The sequence below is a fragment of the Mauremys reevesii genome, linkage group 18 (assembly GCF_016161935.1).
Source record: "Mauremys reevesii isolate NIE-2019 linkage group 18, ASM1616193v1, whole genome shotgun sequence".
NCBI classification, from domain to species: domain Eukaryota; kingdom Metazoa; phylum Chordata; order Testudines; family Geoemydidae; genus Mauremys; species Mauremys reevesii.
The window spans coordinates 26934053-26951219 of record NC_052640.1 but is presented as its reverse complement, the minus strand read 5'-3'; the positions used below and the strand labels follow the sequence as shown (position 1 = coordinate 26951219).

General features: G+C 49.4%; 1 long non-coding RNA gene across 1 annotated transcript; it reads right to left on the bottom strand.

Annotated features, from left to right (window-relative positions):
* Positions 1 to 2051: 2051 nt before the first annotated feature.
* LOC120386342 lies at positions 2052 to 14747 on the bottom strand. The gene is made up of 3 exons (XR_005589668.1): positions 14667 to 14747; positions 3864 to 4066; positions 2052 to 2594 (listed from the first exon to the last, which is right to left on the bottom strand). It is a non-coding gene; the product is annotated as an uncharacterized LOC120386342 (long non-coding RNA).
* Between the last annotated feature and the right edge of the window lie 2420 nt (positions 14748 to 17167).

Below are 17167 nucleotides of genomic sequence, written 5' to 3'. Positions count from 1 at the left end.
TTAGGAATGATGGGACTCAGGTATAAGATTTTCAAATACACAATAAGTATCGTCAGCTCTGCCGCTATGATTATCCAGTGTGGCCATCAAATCATATCTTTTTCTTCCCTGGTTTTCCATTTTGTGGGAGTATAGGTGCTGCAAAACCTCAAAGTAGATTTTGTGATCTTGTCAAAACATGTAGTACAAAAGGGATCAGCTGTGCCTGGCGTGCTTTGTTCCACGAGCCATCTGCTTCCTGCCCTGGGTTTCCTGATGATAGTAGAATACTGATATGGTGATAAAGCCTAGCTCTTCTGTAGAGCCATATGTCTGCTGCATGCTTCGCAGAAACAAATAGGTGCGGTCCCTGTGCCGGGCAGCTCTCAGGCTCTGTGAGACAAACAATGAAAGGAGAGAAAAGGATGGAGGGAGAGGTGATTGCTACCAGGAATAACAAGAGTGGAAGAGAATGGGTTGTGTTTCCTCAGACGCTTGTAGTTCCTCTTGAAGAAAACTCTGCCAATAAGAACGAGCCAAGGAATAGCTAGTGCCAGAGAGGGGTGGATGATGGTGAGTTAATGAAAGGCCTGGCAATGAGACCACCTATCTGGGAAGGGAGTGTGGTACCCAAAGGCTCGGGAGTGGATAAAGTAGCATCTAGAATGGGACTTGAAAGGAGGTGAGGGAGGAGGCTTGGTGGGCTGGAAGAGTGGGTTATTCCCAGCGTAGGGGGCAGCATGAAAAAAAGCACAGATGGCAGATGTTGAAAGGATGCCCACGCAGCAAGCCACCTCCCAGTATGCAGCAATGGGCCCGCCCCCACAATACACAAGCAAATGGTAAGCCACACCCAGGGGCGGTTCTAGGCATTTTGCCACCCCAAGCACGGCAGGCAGGCTGCCTTCGGTGGCTTGCCTGTGGGAGGTCCCTGGTCCCGCGGCTTCGGCGGACCCTCCGCAGGCAAGCCGCCGAAGGCAGCCTGCCTGCTGCCCTCGCGGTGACCAGCAAAGTGCCCCCAGTGGCTTGCCGCCCCAAGCACGCGCTTGGCATGCTGGTGCCTGGAGCCGCCCCTGGCCACACCCCACAATCCCCAGCAAGCCAATCAGTTCCTGGTAGTGCAGTGTCAGGGCAGACTCTAGGGTGACCAGATGTCCCGATTTTATAGGGACACTCCTGGTTTGGGGTCTTTTTCATATATAGGCTCCTATTACCCCCCACACCCTGTCCTGATTTTTCACACTTGCTGTCTGGTCACCCTACTCAGTTCTTGGGTGCCAGACACCCTCCCCACCCCCGCAGTGTGGCTGAGCAGTATGCCAGGTAATGCTCTGCGTGGCGGTGGTGGTGGAAAAGAGGCCCTCTCTAGTACTGTGAAAATGTCCATTGCACGAGGCAGAGCGGCCCACGTAGGTGGTGATTAGAGCCCCGCTAGCCAAAGCTGAGAAGCATGATGGGGAAGTGGCTAATTTCTGGTATAACCCTTCTTCCAGGTGTTGTCAGCAGCAAAAGGAGACAGGCTCAAATACCTAGGGGGGCCTCTTAATATTAACAACCAGATCAGCCTGAGCCCCTGCCCAAACACCTGGGAAAAACTAAATACCTCCCCTATGTACCTTTCACCAGCAACGCTTTCCCTCGTTCATGCACTGAGCCCCTGCGTAAAACAAGGACACCCCCTTAAGGGGAAAAGAAACCCAGCATTACCTTGGGGGAACACAACAATAAATCACCCTACTTTCATACGGACAGAAAGTGAAACACCCACCCCACAGTCCTGAGCAGTGTCCTTTGCCTTCATTCCCCACCTGCTGGTGTGAACATCTGATGGACAAATGTTCCTCTGACACCTCACTTGCCCCTCTGCTGCTCCCCGTTCCCGGCGTGTCAGCGACTGGTGACCTCTCATACTTCAACAGGTTTGTTTTCCACAGTTCCCCGTTCTTGCTGCTCCTCAGGCCACACCCCAGGGTTCATGCTTAATACTTCACTGCACTCCATCATTTCCGTTCTGCATCTCCGGACCGGGGCCCACGCAGGCCATGCTCTGCCACACGCCAGTCACCTGTCTGTGCTGACGGAGGGGCTGCTGCCTGCCCTAAGGGAGAAATCACCTCAGACCTTTTGCTCTCCAGGCCACAGGATCCTTTTGGATTGATTGTACTGGGGACAGGATGCTCCAAAGTGCTGCTCCCTTAGGCAGCTGCTGACTCTCGCCTCCTGGGAACACTTTGCAGCCACTGAATACCAATATGCTGCTTGTCTCCAGAGCTGAAAGGACGTGACAGAGATGAACACAGACAATCGATGCCTCCTTCCTGCGAAGGGGTCATGGTGTGCTGCTTTGCTAAGCGGTGGAGGCATCTGCCCCAGCTCCGCCCACAGTGCACAGGCTGGAAATCACAGCGCCACTAAATGACCCAGTACTTCACTCGAGAGCTGAAATAAGGTTGGAGTAGAGCCGTGATCCCCTGTAACGAGGTGGCTACTTGATGCTACCAGGCACTTTGGGAGGAAGTCAAACCCGCACAGTAATTTAAGATGGTGCAAAGGGCTGTATCAACCCTACAATTTATCACACAGCTATTGAAGCCGAAGACCATGATCAGGAAAATCTAAAAAGAAAGAGGACACATGGCGATCAGCCACCAGAAAGAGAGAATAGGGGCTCTGCTTCTTCCAGCTGGTCTAATCCCCCAGGAGGCAGCCACAGCTCCCAGGGTTTGGGCTTGTCGTGTAAGTCTGCAATAATTTTTTCTTCCTTTTATCCCAGAAGGCCTGAGATAAAACCCACCAAGCTGGCAAATCAGCTCCAGAAACAGCGGCCGAGTGCCATGGCCATCTACTCAATAAATGCAGCACCCTGCAGCAAACACATTCCCGCCTCAGCCCCTGAAGTTTTCCTATTGGCTGTTGGAGCCGTCACTTCACCCATTAGGCCTTAGTATTAAAAAGCTTGCGAGTAGACTGGAGAACCATTTGCACTAGCCCTTCTCAATCTTCCAGGGAGTCCCTGCTGCTAAGCTAAGGAGCAGGACCTCTGAAGCACAGTCAGAGAACAGCAGGGACATGACAGACCAACAGTCCTCTCCCCATAAATGTCTTGCTTCCATCTCTTGGAAGAGCCCAGGAGTGTTTCTAGCTAACCAGTTCCCACTGTCTCGGGCTGTAGTTTGAGCATCAGTAAATACAGGTACATGTAAAATCCTCCAAAGTACAGCTGCCATCGGTGACCCACCACTAACCAACCACTCAGTCCAGCCGGAAAAGGGATCTCGAACTCACCCTATCATCAGTGACATGGTACATGCCCAGCTTTGAATCCAGTACAAAGACTGAGGCTTGAAGGAGGAAAAGCCTCTGAAGCAGCCAAGCAAAGACTATACCGCGCCCCAATAGCTCTCAGCATCTTTCCCAGAGCTCAGGGCAAGCAGTAATGCAACCTGCTTGTGGCTGCATGACACTTTTCATTGTAACCCTCTGTGTTCACTGGCCTTTAACTTTAATCATTATAGGACTAGCGGCAAAGAGTCCTGTGGCACCTTATCGACTAACAGACGTATTGGAGCATGAGCTTTCGTGGGTGAATACCCACTTCATCAGATGCATGTAGTGGAAATTTCCAGAGGCAGGTATGAATATGCAAGCCAGAATCAGGCTGGAGATAACGAGATTAGTTCAATCAGGGAGGATGAAGCCCTCTCCTAGCAGCTGAGATGTGAACACCAAGGGAGGAGAAACTGCTTTTGTAGTTGGCTAGCCAGTCACAGTCACATTATAGGACTGAAATTCCCCATGCTTGCTCTCTGCCTTGAAGTGAATTTGCTTTTGAAAGCAGAGCAGCCATTTTGGAGAATGAGATGTGGAAATAAGTCATATTTTACCTGTTTGGGCCCCTTTTCTGAACAGCAGTAGCACCTCAAAGATTCAAAGCAGGACTTCAAAAACTGGCATGGAGAGTAGGTCAATTGTCAGGGAAATGCTGCTACTGCTTTAGCAGAAATCTAGACGAATACTCCCAAAAATTATGAGGAAAAAAAATCAATATTTGCCCATGTTCATCCTGGACACTGAAAGAGCAGGGGTCCTGTGGGGAAAGTAAAATACATGATCATGTAATTAAAAACTGCATTGCAAAGCATGGACGGGGCTGAAGGAAGGTTGCTTGTGCCACCTTTATTCTGGCATTTCTTAATCGGTGAGCACTTGACTTTGCAACCTTAACCACGTTCTTTGACTGTCGTTTTCTGTGTGGAATATAATGCCACAGTATTTCAAAGCTCCCCATGTTTAAGCAGGAGGGATGAATAATTATCTTTGCACCATACTTCTCTGGAAGTCTGAGTGGTCTGAGTTATGAAGCCCAGGAGGGACAGGTGATTTATTTCTAACCTATTTATGGGCCACATAAAGCTTGAAGCGGGAGCTGGGTTTAGTATTTTGTTTCTGTTGATTTTTTAACACGTCTGCATATTGTAATTGTAAATGAGGGGCCAGATCCGCAGCAGATGTAAATCAGCATCGCTCCGTTAAAGTCACCCAGCTGCAGATCTGGCCAGGTATCTCTTGATATATAGCCTGTTCCACGCAGTCTTATTTGTGGTTGTATTAACTGGTTTTGGCAAGGCTTCCACCACAAACAAAGCCAACAAACTATCATCGGATGGTACTGTCTGAGGGGACAGAGAAATGCTTTCATTGACAAATTGTCCAGAGAGAGGTGAGCTCAGCTGGGCCCTAAACAAAGGCCAGTGGGGTTTGCCTATGGAGAGAAAAGACTGAGGGGAAATGCAGGAGGCTGGGATGAAAGCAAATTAGGATGTGAGGGAGCACGTGGTGGGAGAAGGAAGCCTGATTCGGAGTCCTTACACCTCTGTGCTTTGAGAGATCCCTTCCCATCCTGCCTCAGCACCCACCCCTAGCAGTACGGCCTTAGAGTGCAATAGAGCTGAGTGGGGGCGGGGGGCAGCTGCTGGCAGAGAATATTTTATCCACCAGCAGCTGTGCATGAGACTCTTTGCCGTGGGTCAAACCTGACAGAACCACATTCCCCTGGTGGGGCAGAGCCCGTGTGTGCCCGCTAAGGCTACGTAATGAGTTTGAGAGAGATCAGGAACCTTGGGCTGCCAAGGACCAATCACAGGCAGAATCCAGATTCAAAGGTTTCCCATTCCAAACATGTGACCCTTCTGCTAAGTGGTGTTGGCAGCAGCTTGGGCCGGGTATCATGTCTAGGGGTTCCTCCTAACATTGCAAAACAGAACTGGCTCAAGCCCCAAATACACTAACTAAAGACCACCCCAGGGTGCCTCTAAGAGGCACTACTTCCCCTCGCGCATGCACTGTGTGTATAACAACAACAAAAACCCTTTTATTAAAAGGGAAAGGGGGTCCAGCATTCATTTGAGAACACACCACTCTGACGGGTTGGATCACAGAAACCCCCCTGGGACTGCCACCTGATGTGCCTAGAGTACCTCTGAGCCTGTTTTCCCTGCCAGCTTGGGACTTCAGTGCCCTGCCTGGTTTGAGTCAGACACGCCAGCCTGCTGCTAGCTCCTTCTGATCGTCACTCTTAATTATTTTGCTTACTTTTCTGTCCCTATTTCCCTTACCCGAAATAAGCAAATAGAAAATAACAAACCAGTAACCACTTTGTCTGTTCTCCAGCCACCACACCCAAAACTCACTTAAAATCACTACCAGTAACTCAAAGCAATCAGCTGTGCACAGACCCTGCTTGACTACATCACTGGGATGGATTGGGTCACAGAACCCGCCCCCCCCCTGGGACTGCCACCTGATGTGCCTAGACTATCTCTGAGCCTGTTTTCCCTGCCAGCCTGAGACTTGAGTGCCTTGCTTTGTTTGAGCCACACGCTTGCCTGCTGCAAACCCAGACCCAGGTCTGAACCACATCCCCCAAAAGCTGCAGGCTTAACTGAAAACAGCTTAAGAAGTGCTCCTGTCTCCAGCACTCAGATACCCAACTCCCAGTGGGGTCCAAACCCCAAATAAATCCGTTTTACCCTGTATAAAGCTTATGCGGATTTTATTAAATACAAAAAGTAGGATTTAAGTGGTTCCAAGTAATAACAGACAGAACAAAGTGAATTACCAAGCAAGATAAAATAAAACATGCAAGTCTAAGCCTAACACAGTAAGAAAGTGATTACAGATGAAATCTCACCCTCAGAGGTGTTCCAGTAAGCTTCTTTTACAGACTAGCCTCCTTCTAGTCTGGGTCCAGCAATCACTCACACCCCAGTTACTGTCCTTTGTTCCAGTATCTTTCAGGTATCCTTTGGGGGTGGAGAGGCTATCTCTTGAGCCAGCTAAAGACAAAATGGAGGGGGTCTCCCAGGACTTTATATAGTTTCTCTTGTGGGTGGAAACCCCTCCCTCCCCCTGTGTAGAATCCCAGCTACAAGATGGAGTCTTGGAGTCACACGGGCAAGTCACATGTCCATGCATGACTTAGTTCTCCACAGGGACATTCCCCTGAAAGCTCAGATGTGGATTGGAATCTATCAAGATCCATTGTTTGCCAAGTACTTCCAATTACTTTAATTACCCCTTCACTCTATGTTGCTCAAATCTGCCATAGGTGCTTTCTACAGCAAACACTTTAAATACAAGCATAGAGCCAATGCTCATAACTTCAGATATAAAGATGATACATGCATATGAATAGGATGAATACATGCAGTAGAACATAACCTTTGCAAAGATATGCTACATGGCATATCTAGCATAAAACCTATTCCAATTATGTCATTTACATTCATAAGCATATTTCTATAAAGCATTATGGGATGCAACGTCACAACCACAACAATGATTTCAAAGCAGGTAGACCATAAGTAAACCCCCACCCCACAGTACATTGGGCACTGTCCTTTGCCTCAGTTTCCCACCTTGCAGTGTGTAAGTGCGATGGCCAAATGCCCCCTTAACACACCACTCCCCTTTCCCTCTGCTGCATCCCACTCACAGTTGGTTGTCTGAGGTCAGCAAGGTCCCAGAATTCAGGAGTGCATTCACATGGGTTCATCTCCCACCCCTGAAAGATGGGGGAACATTGAGCAATGCATCTGCTACTTCCACTGCGCACCACTGCCACTGGCATCTCTGCTGTTTGCTGGCCATCACTCAGCACTGCCATCACCTCTGTGCTCACTGCCCACTCTGTGATGCTGTGTGCGGAGGTCCCACCACTTAGCCTACCTCTTAGTGATTTCACAGTGCCATGTAGAACTGCTACTGCAGCCTCCGTGTTGTCTTTCACTGGAACAGCCTCCACACCGGCTCTATCTCAGCCCCCAAATCTGACCCTCGACAAGTTCATTGCCACTAACTACTGAACAGAAACAAGAACTCTCAATTAAATCCTAGCAGCTCTAACTTTAAATGCTGGGGGAGGGGGGGGAAATCAAGTAGCCTTTAGACTTCATCAAATACAGTCTACTCCACCAGGTAAGAACCACTACTCCATTACCACCACTTCTCCTAACCTGTCACTTGGCTGTGGCATCTTTACCTCCTGTTCTGTGAGTGAGCTTCACATTAATGTGACCCCCCCCACCCCATCAAAGGAGGCTAAGCACAGTTCTGCTGCCCTTCACTCGGGCAATAAGAATAACATTTCATTACCCCTGCATTCAGCTTTAACCCAAAACAGCCAAAATTGATCACTCTGGCAAAGCAGCTTTGTTGGCTCAACGCCTAGGCAGAGTAGGTGTGTCTATGCAAATACAGTCTGCTCCTGAAGTCTTTCCCCCCAGGTCATCACTAGATGGCAGGGGAGAGCTCATTCAGACCCTGGCTTAAAATGTAAGAAAAAGAAAACAAAGTGCATGGAAATCCAGAGGAGGTTAACATAGACGTCGTGTGAGATTTACACTCACAGGCCACCTACTTCTTGAGAGGGCAGTGAGCAGGGGCATCTATAATGCACCCAAAGGGGTGGAGATACCATATGTGCAGCCTGCTATAAAGGGTATTTTAGCCAGATAAGGGGTCAGCCCCTCTGCAGATACACCCCGCACAGGGCTGACTTGGACAGATTGCTGAGAAAAACAGATGTTTTAAAACATGAAAGGCTGACCAGTAAATTCCCACCGACTTCAGTGGGCCGGCTGACCTGCTCAATCAGGCAGGAGTTTAGCACCATGGCGGATGTGGGCCTGAGGTAATAGCCACATGACAATGGAGATGGGGGGAGAGAACAGAGGGGCCCATGTCCAGTAGTGAAGCCCAGGATTGGGTTGGCACGTTCCCCAGAGCTGGGCTGGGCTACCTGAGATCCTGCTCTTGGAGATTCAGAGCTTAAAAAGCACCACAGTGGGTGCTGTCACTAGAGGAAATGTTGTGAGGCCAACACGTACGGCAGGAAACAGAAGCATCAGACACGTGGGGCTGATGGCGTTTGCCAGTTTGCCTACAGAATTTGGCTGCACTGCATAGGATAATGCTGTGCTCCGCTGACTCTGAAGTGGTTCTGTCTAGAGATTTTTCCATAGTGAGGAACTGATTGTTTTCAGCATAGTGTTCATGGGGAGACTCTTGAAATGAAACATCTCCCAAGCTGGGCAACAAATCTGTTCATCTAACTCAGGAGAAGGGGTGAGACCCACACATGGAATTGCTGCGGCAGGGCAAGGCCACAGGGCTGTGGATCAGAGAGAGATTGGAGGGAGGAGTCAGCTAGCTCACTGAGCCACACCGTGCTGTCTCTGCTATGAGTGAGAGCTTTCCCAACTACTGTGTAACTGGTGCATGATGAAGGATTCTCCTTCCAGGAGGATTTGGGGAGGAGGGGCCCTGAAATCACACCCTGAGGTCACTGCAAGAGCTAAACTAGGGATCACACCCCAGCATCATCCAAACACAGTTGGCTGTTGGTGTCATTCCTGTGTACATTTCCAGGGTAATGCTTCTGGGAGAAATGGCAACCAAAATGGCTGCCCTCCACTAATCTGGGAAATATTGAATCGCTAAGGTTGTGACTCAGCTGTGCCGTTCACACTGTCCATGTGAAGTACTGTGCTGCATTGCAGGTGGCTTGAAGCAACATACTGGGATGGAGATTTAGCATAATAGAATATCAGGGTTGGAAGGGACCTCAGGAGATCATCTAGTCCAACCCCCTGCTCAAAGCAGGACCAAACCCCTCCCCCCCCAAACTAAATCATCCCAGCCAGGGCTTTGTCAATCCGGGCCTTAAAAACCTCTAAGGAAGGAGATTCCACCACCTCCCTTGGTAACCCATTCCAGTGCTTCACCACCCTCCTAGTGAAATAGTGTTTCTTAATATCCAACCTAGACCTTCCCCACTGCAACTTGAGACCATTACTCCCTGTTCTGTCATCTACCACCACTGAGGACAGCCGAGTTCCATCCTTTTTGGAACCCTCCTTCAAGTAGTTGAAGGCTGCTATCAAATCCCTCCTCACTCTTCTCTTCTGCAGACTAAATAACTCCAGTTCCCTCAGCCTCTCCTCATAAGTCATGCGCTCAAGCTCCTAATGATTTTCATTGCCCTCTGCTGGACTCTCTCTAATTTGTCCACATCCCTTCTGTAATGGGAGGCCCAAAACTGGACAATACTCCAGATGTGCCCTCACCAGTGCCGAATAGAGGGGAATAACCACTTCCCTCGATCTGCTGGCAATGCTCCTACCAGTGCAGCCCAATATGCCATTGGCCTTCTTGGCAACAAGGGCACACCACTGACTCATATCCAGCCTCTCATCCACTGTAATTCCCAGGTCCTTTTCTGCAGAACTGCTGCTTAGCCAGTCGGTCCCCAGCCTGTAGCGGTGCATGGGATTCTTCCTTCCTAAGTGCAGGACTCTGCACTTGTCCTTGTTGAACCTCATCAGATTTCTCTTGGCCCAATCCTCCAATTTGTCTAGGTCACTCTGGACCTGATCCCTACCATCCAGCTTAGCTTTACAACCACCACTTATTTAAGCACTCTGAGTGGAAAGAAGGTCCCAACTCGCAATCAAGAGATAAAACCAAGGCCCTGACCATGCATTGTTACCCGGGGTTTGGCTGAACCCAAAGCTTTTGGTAACTTTACTCTTTGTGAAGTGGTGGCAGGGAATAAATCAATGGGGACACAGCACATCCAGTCGATATATAGTTGATTCAAGCAGGCAAACAAGAGCTTTTACTCAAAGCTTCTACTTTATTTTGTGTCCAGCACTTACACGTGTCAACGGATTAGTAGAGGACTCCAGCTTTACCCCAGATTAAATATTTACCCAAGGTCTTGAGGAAGTCTCAAGAGGATATCTGTAGACATCCAGTGGCCAGCCTTCTGTCTGCAGGGGAATTTGAGAGGTGTCTAAGGTGTCCCAAGTGTCCACCGAGCTCTGAAGTCTTCCTCTTTTTATCCCCAAATTGTTACTGTGGCTTAGCTTGTTCATCAAAAAAACTGCTGAGCGGAAGTTAAGTGTGGAGAGCACAGGGTCATCTTTACTCCTCGTGGTCACTCACTTCCCCGTCCCTCCTGGTCTGTTAGTTGTCAGCAAGGGTCTTTCTAGTTGCTTTCAGCAATGAGAATAACAGTTGGTATTCCAGCTGTGGGCAGTTGTCTAGGCATGTTACTGGGCTCTGAGCTACCAAAAATCTCCCCTTCCTACAGCATGGTCATTAAAGGTACCAATATATGTTTGTATTTAACTAAAGCAGAACTGTTCCTGATCAAACTCCAGGCCCAGTAATTAAATAGTCTTCCTAAATTCTCCCTGCAAGTTCAGCTGGATGCAGTGTTCTTTGTTTCCCCCTTCTAGATGGGCAAGTGCAGAATGGCTCTGCATCCTGCCTGGGAATGCTTAGCCACCTGGTGAATTGTCAGGTAATGTGTGTTGCTGTTGTACAAAGAGAATATGCATTTTGCATTGTGAAAATAACTATTGCTCATAGGATGCAGGAAAATCAATGGAGCAATTTCTACTACAAGGCACTCAGTTAGGGGAAGCCTGATTGAGATTACCTGCATGTGCTTCTCAGTAAGTGGCTACACAGAGTGCAAACACTCCACCTATATTTCTTTATATTCTAGGAAAGGTAACTAGAGGAATCCAAGGAACAGGCTGGGCAGAGAAGCAGCAAAACCAGAATTGCACAAATGAAAGGCCCTGCATTGCATGGTAGGAATGTGAGTGTGCCTTCTGCTGTTGCACCTTGAACTATGATCAAGGCACACCAGTCCTCGCCTGGCACACTTCCAGGGACACCTTGCTGTACCAGGGAGTGATGCTGGCACTGATCACTAGGTGGTGCACATCCCTCTGAGGCTGGGATTTTCAAAGGAGCCTAGCAGAATAGGGTGCCCAAACCCTCTGGGATTCAGTCAGTGTTGGGTGCCTAACTCCCTTAGGTTCCTTTGGAAACTTCAGCCATAATGGTTTCTTAGGTGCAGAACTACTGTCTATGGAAAAACAATGCGTGTGAGCCAAAAATAGCACCATGACGTGGTGTCAAAAATACTAATGTGCAAATTCCAAATATGCACAAAACCCTGCATGAGTATGCAAAATGACTACGTGCACTGCTATGCTTTTCTGTGAATGACATAATAAATAACTGAAACTGGCATATACATTTCACTCATTATACACATTTCATAGAATATCGGGGTTGGAAGGGAACCTCAGGAGCTCATCTAGACCAACCCCCTGCTCAAAACAAGACCAGTCCCCAGACAGATTTTTGCCCCAGATCCCTGAATGGCCCCCTTAAGGATTGAACTCACAACCCTGGGGTTAGCACATCAATGCTCAAACCTCTGAGCTATCCCTCCCCCATCACACATTGCTGGACCATTGCTACGCTCTTTGCATGCTCACCTATCCCAACATAGCCCAATCACTGAGTCCTTTGGTCACTTTAACTTGTGTCCTCTCTGCATTTTCTCACTGGACAGATGCTTGGCCACGCATGCAAAGGACTTCAAATTTGCCCATGTATTAGTTGCAGCAGAGCTAGCCAATCCCAGCCAATCACACTTTCTACATGTGATTGGCCAACAGCACTCCAAGTTTAGTCTGCAGGATTTTGATTAGTCACTTACTGAACACATGGGGCTGTAGACATCTATTGATAATGAACATGCACTACAACGCTGAACTGCATTTGTTAAGTATCAGAGGGGGAGCCGTGTTAGTCTGGATCTGTAAAAAGCGACAAGAGTCCTGTGGCACCTTATAGACTAACATGTATTGGAGCATGAGCTTTCGTGGGTGAATACCCACTTCGTCAGATGCATGTCATGGAAATTTCCAGAGGCAGCTATAAATATTCAGGCCAGAATCAGGCCTGAGATAATGAGGTTAGTTCAACCAGGGAGGATGAGGCCCTCTTCTAGCAGTTGAGGTGTGAACACCAAGGGAGGAGAAACTGCTTTTGTAGTTGGCTAGCCAGTCACAGTCTTTGTTTAATACGTTTCCTGCCAGACATTCATCAGAAGAAAGGGCCAGTCGTTCCCAGCAGGGAGCTTGCAGACACACAGCAGCCTTCCCTGGCTGTCAGCTGTCTGGAGTCTCTAACTTTCTTTTGTGAGGTAGCACCTTTGCTCTGACTCCTCCCATTGCCCTTCGTATCACACGCTCTTCGGGGGGCTGCAGTTCTTTTGCAGATTCTCAGTACAGTGCCATTTAGTGCTATAATTTGGTTTGGCAGCCCCCCCACCTGTGTAAAAGATGATCCACACAGCAGGTACATTGTGCCACACACTGTTCCGGAAGTGCACCACCAATGTTCCCTTGCAGAAAGCTCACCACAAAGCATGACTCTTCGGAGGCACTCTAGGCATCACGGCACGTAGGACATGTGCTGCACAGCACGCACCGTAGGAGGCACACTGGGCAGCATGTCCTGGGGGAGGCACTCTGCACCGTACAGAATGTATTACGTGCTCCACAGAGCATGCCATGCAGAAGGTTTCTCCCCGCTGTCCGAGCCCTGTGGCGGGATCAAACAGGGCACAGCCTGCTCCCCCAACGGCTCTTGCCTTTCAGATGCAGGAAGTCCTACTTTCCAGATGCAGTTAGCGTTGCATGCATGTGGACGATGCGGTTCTGACAGTCCCAGCTCGCAGGTTTACTCGTCTGAGCAATGTGGCTGTTGAGTGGCTACTTTCTGCAGTGGGAGGGTCTGATCCACACAGTAAGGTGAGGTGCCCTGCTGCATGCTCCAGTACATGGGCATCAGCAGTGCAGTCTCTGCTCACCGCGGCATGGAGGGGAGCTGAGGCCCAAGCAACTCAGATGCTCAGCAAGAGGCACCAGCCCCGATCGTATTTCCAGGTGATGCGGTTTCTCAGGAGATGAGGTCTCTGCTGAGCTTTACCTGTTCATGAGAATTTGATAGCTGAAGCCTCATTAAATGTAAATGAGGTGAACAATGCTGGCTTGTCTTCCAGCATCCAGCACGCACCAGGCCATCACAGGAAGCAATGGTGCCGAGGTCATACAATGCCCAGGCTCCTCTACTCTGGGGGAGTTATTATCCTGGGCCATCACCCTAGTAGGAGATGGGGAACAGGTTCACAGATTCATAGATTCCAAGGTGAGCAGAGACCACTATGATCATCTAATCTGACCTCCTGTATAACATGGGCCAGAATGTCCCTACGTTGATTCCAGTTTGAACTAGAGCAGATCTTTTAGGAAAACATGGCATGCTTTGCAGAGCTCTCCAGACCCCAGAGGATGGCCCCAGAGGATGGCAGGGAAGCTCACAGCCATGCTGTCCCTGCTATGGGCACAAGGGCCTGGTGCTGAAGGCCAGTAAATTACTGGTGCTTTCCACCAACATGAAATTCACTTCTGAAAAATAGTGATTGTAAGAGGCAGAATTTCCTGTCTTGACTCAGCGAGGGCCCCACATATTCAATAAATCACACACTTCATGCACACTAATGACTCTGCTAGGAGAATCCTAAGAAGATGAAGCACACTGTGGCCTCTGAAGCCCACAGCATCTATTGCTTGATTAGGAGACTTTGGGTTATCTCCAAACTATCTTATATCTGAGAGATTTGTTCACAAAACACTGCACAATACTCTGTGTGTGTGTGTTTATGCTTGTTTTTCTATATGCATGTGTCTGTGAGTAGGTGTGTATGCATGTGTATTGTGTATGCCAGGGTCTGTTGCATTCATATGTGCATCTGTATTTGTGCATGTGGCTGTGTGTGCTTACCTGCACGTGTGTTTTGTTCCTGTCAGTAGGGCTACACAGGGGGTGGGGGGTCGCCCTAAGATACGCAACTTCAGCTATGTGAATAGTGTAGCTGAAGTCGGTGTATCTTAGGTCGATTTACCTGGCCGTGAGGACGGCGGCGAGTCAATTGCTGCCACTCCCCTGTCGACTCCGCTTCCGTCTCTCACCGCAGTGGAGTTTCGGAGTCAAAGGCAGAGCGATCGGGGATCAATTTTATTGCATCTAGTGTAGACGCGATAAATCAATCCCCGATACATCAATCATGACCCGCCGATCCGGCAGGTAGTGTAGACGTACCCTAAGACACCGTGAGGGGCGTGCATAGCCCAAGTGGAGTTCCTTGCTGAGGGCATAACTTTCCAGCCATTGCTCGCTGACTAACTCACGTGATTAATCCCATTGACTTCAGTGATTTCCAGAGGTGCTGATGCCCATAACTAGGGCCTTACCAAATTCATGGTCCATCTTGGTAAAGTTCATGGTCGTATAAGAATCTTGAATTTCAGTTTCAGATATTTAACTCTTACAGTTCATGGTGCTGTAACAAAGCAGGAATAAAGTTCAAAATATACACATGTAAAGCCCTTAGTCAACATTTCTCTATTGGCGGGTGGTGGTGGGGGTTGAGGTATTGCCACCCTTCTGCACTGCTGCTGGCCAGCAGCCGCTGGTCTCAGGCCACCCAGCTCTGAAGGCAGCACAGAAATTAGCATGGCAATACTGCAACCCCCCTACAATAGGCTTGTGGCCCCCTTTTGGATTGAGACCCCCAGTTTGAGAACATTTGTATACTTTTACCCCATAGTATTGTATCGTATAGGGTAAAAGTATACAAAAGACCAGATTTCATGGAGGAGACCAGATTTCACAGTCTGTGAAATCAAATACTTTATTATTTCTCCAGTAATTACAATGGAGGGAGAGAGTGCCATAGGACACAGGGTTGCCTCAGTCCTGGACAGGTCTCTCAACTGGTAAACAATTACAGCAAGCCTTTATACTTTTGTTACAGACAATAACTAGCAATAATACAGACAATAAAGAGCAACACTACATTTTGTTTATACATAAGCCATTCTGCTATCTTATTTGTCTCACTCCTAAGAAAAGCAAGCCTGCATATTTGGTTATCAGTTACAAGGTCATAATAACTTTGTACACAGTTCTTGTCCTCTCGCCTCGCACTATCCTTGCTTCTACAAGTCTCACGTCATTAGGGTTACAGTATGGCCTGACTCTTGCTAACTGACTGACATGCATTAAAATCCCCTTCAAATCCTTGTTAATTATTTCCCTGCTTCCACACTAGTAAAAAAAGAGAACTGGAGCCTCCGTTCATGTACATTCTCAAGGAGCCTGCGCGATGGGTCCTGCTGGCCAGCACAGAATGGGGTTTGCTGCCTCTGCAGCACCACACCTGGAACCGGATTGGAGCCTCTCTAGTGGTGCACAGTGCAGACAGGAATCTGCATGGGCTGGGGGGCAGGCCTAGGGGACCAGCTACTCTGGATGGCACCAGTCCCAGCAGATCCGGCCTCTCCAGGCAGATATTCTAGCAGGAGCAAAAATGGTTTGTAGAGCCTAGTGCCCCCAGTCGATTGAGTCCATGGATGGAAAGTGCAGTCCAGCTCCACCATACACACCGAGCCAAGGAAGCAGAGCCTCGCTTTCCTCTTGCATCCATGTAATGCAGGACATTTCATTAATCCCTGAAGCCACTGGAGTGACACTGGTGTAAAATTTATGTGAGACCAGAGCCAGGCCTCCCAAGGAAACCAGGATGGGCCTAATTAAAGGCAGCTTGTGACACTAAGGCCTGGTCTACACTGGGGGGGTGGGGTTGAACTAAGGTACGCGACTTCAGCTACGCGAATTGCGTAGCTGAAGTCGAACTACCTTAGTTCGACTGACTTACCCATCCTGACGCCGCGGGATCGAAGTCCGTGGCTCCCCATGTCGACTCCACCACCGCCATTTGCGGTGGTGGAGTTCCGGAGTCGACGGGAGCACGTTCGGAGTTCGAACTATCGCGTCTTGATTAGACGCGATAGTTCGAACTCCGAGAAGTCGAACGCTACGCGTCGACCCGGCACGTAAGTATAGACCTGCCCTAAGGAGAAACACACAAGCAGGAGTCGCTGTGCCACACAACTAAAAACAAATGGCACAGCCAGGCTCTCTAGGAGTTACTGGGGGGAAGGAGGAACTCAGCCATACCTGAGTGCGGAGTGCCCCACTGCACCCAGCCAGTGCCCCCTGCTCGGCACAGGCCTCTCAGCAATGCCAGCTCCCACCCTGCCCCTCCTGTGACTTTCAAACAACTCTAGCCCCAATCCCAGTTCGTTCCATCATCGGCCAAGATCGCTCGGCTGCCTCGCAGATTGGCACTCGCCTAGGCAGGGTCTGAACCAACCCCCTGGTCTCCAGCTTGGGGGCTGTGGGGAACCCCGGCACTCGGACTGGATGTTTGCTCTCCCCAGAACACACCACGAAGGGAAGTGGTGAGTGCAGAGCCTCCGCAGGCCAAAGGACTGGGAACGGGAGCCATGCAGTGGGCCGCAGGGCCGAGGGTGACCAGACAGCAAGTGTGAAAAATCAGGATGGGGGTGGGGGGTAATAGGAGCCTATAGGAGAAAAAGACTCAAAAATCGGGACTGTCCCTATAAAATCGGGACATCTGGTCACCCTAGCAGGGCCCCAAGGCAAAACTCGGAAAGCAAGAAGTCGCTAGCGAGTGCACCAGGATGAGCACTGTGGAGGGGACTGCCCCACTGAGCAGATGGCGACTAGTCATGGAGCTGGGTGAGTGGGTGCTGTACGGCCGAGTACCCATGTCCCCTGCTCTCGGCTCTTGTTCCCCAGTGTCTCCCCGTCTCGGTACCTGCTCCATGGGCCTTACCAGCCTCTGGGTAATGCTGGGTGAGTGCTACTGCCCCTGTGGCTCTGCCCC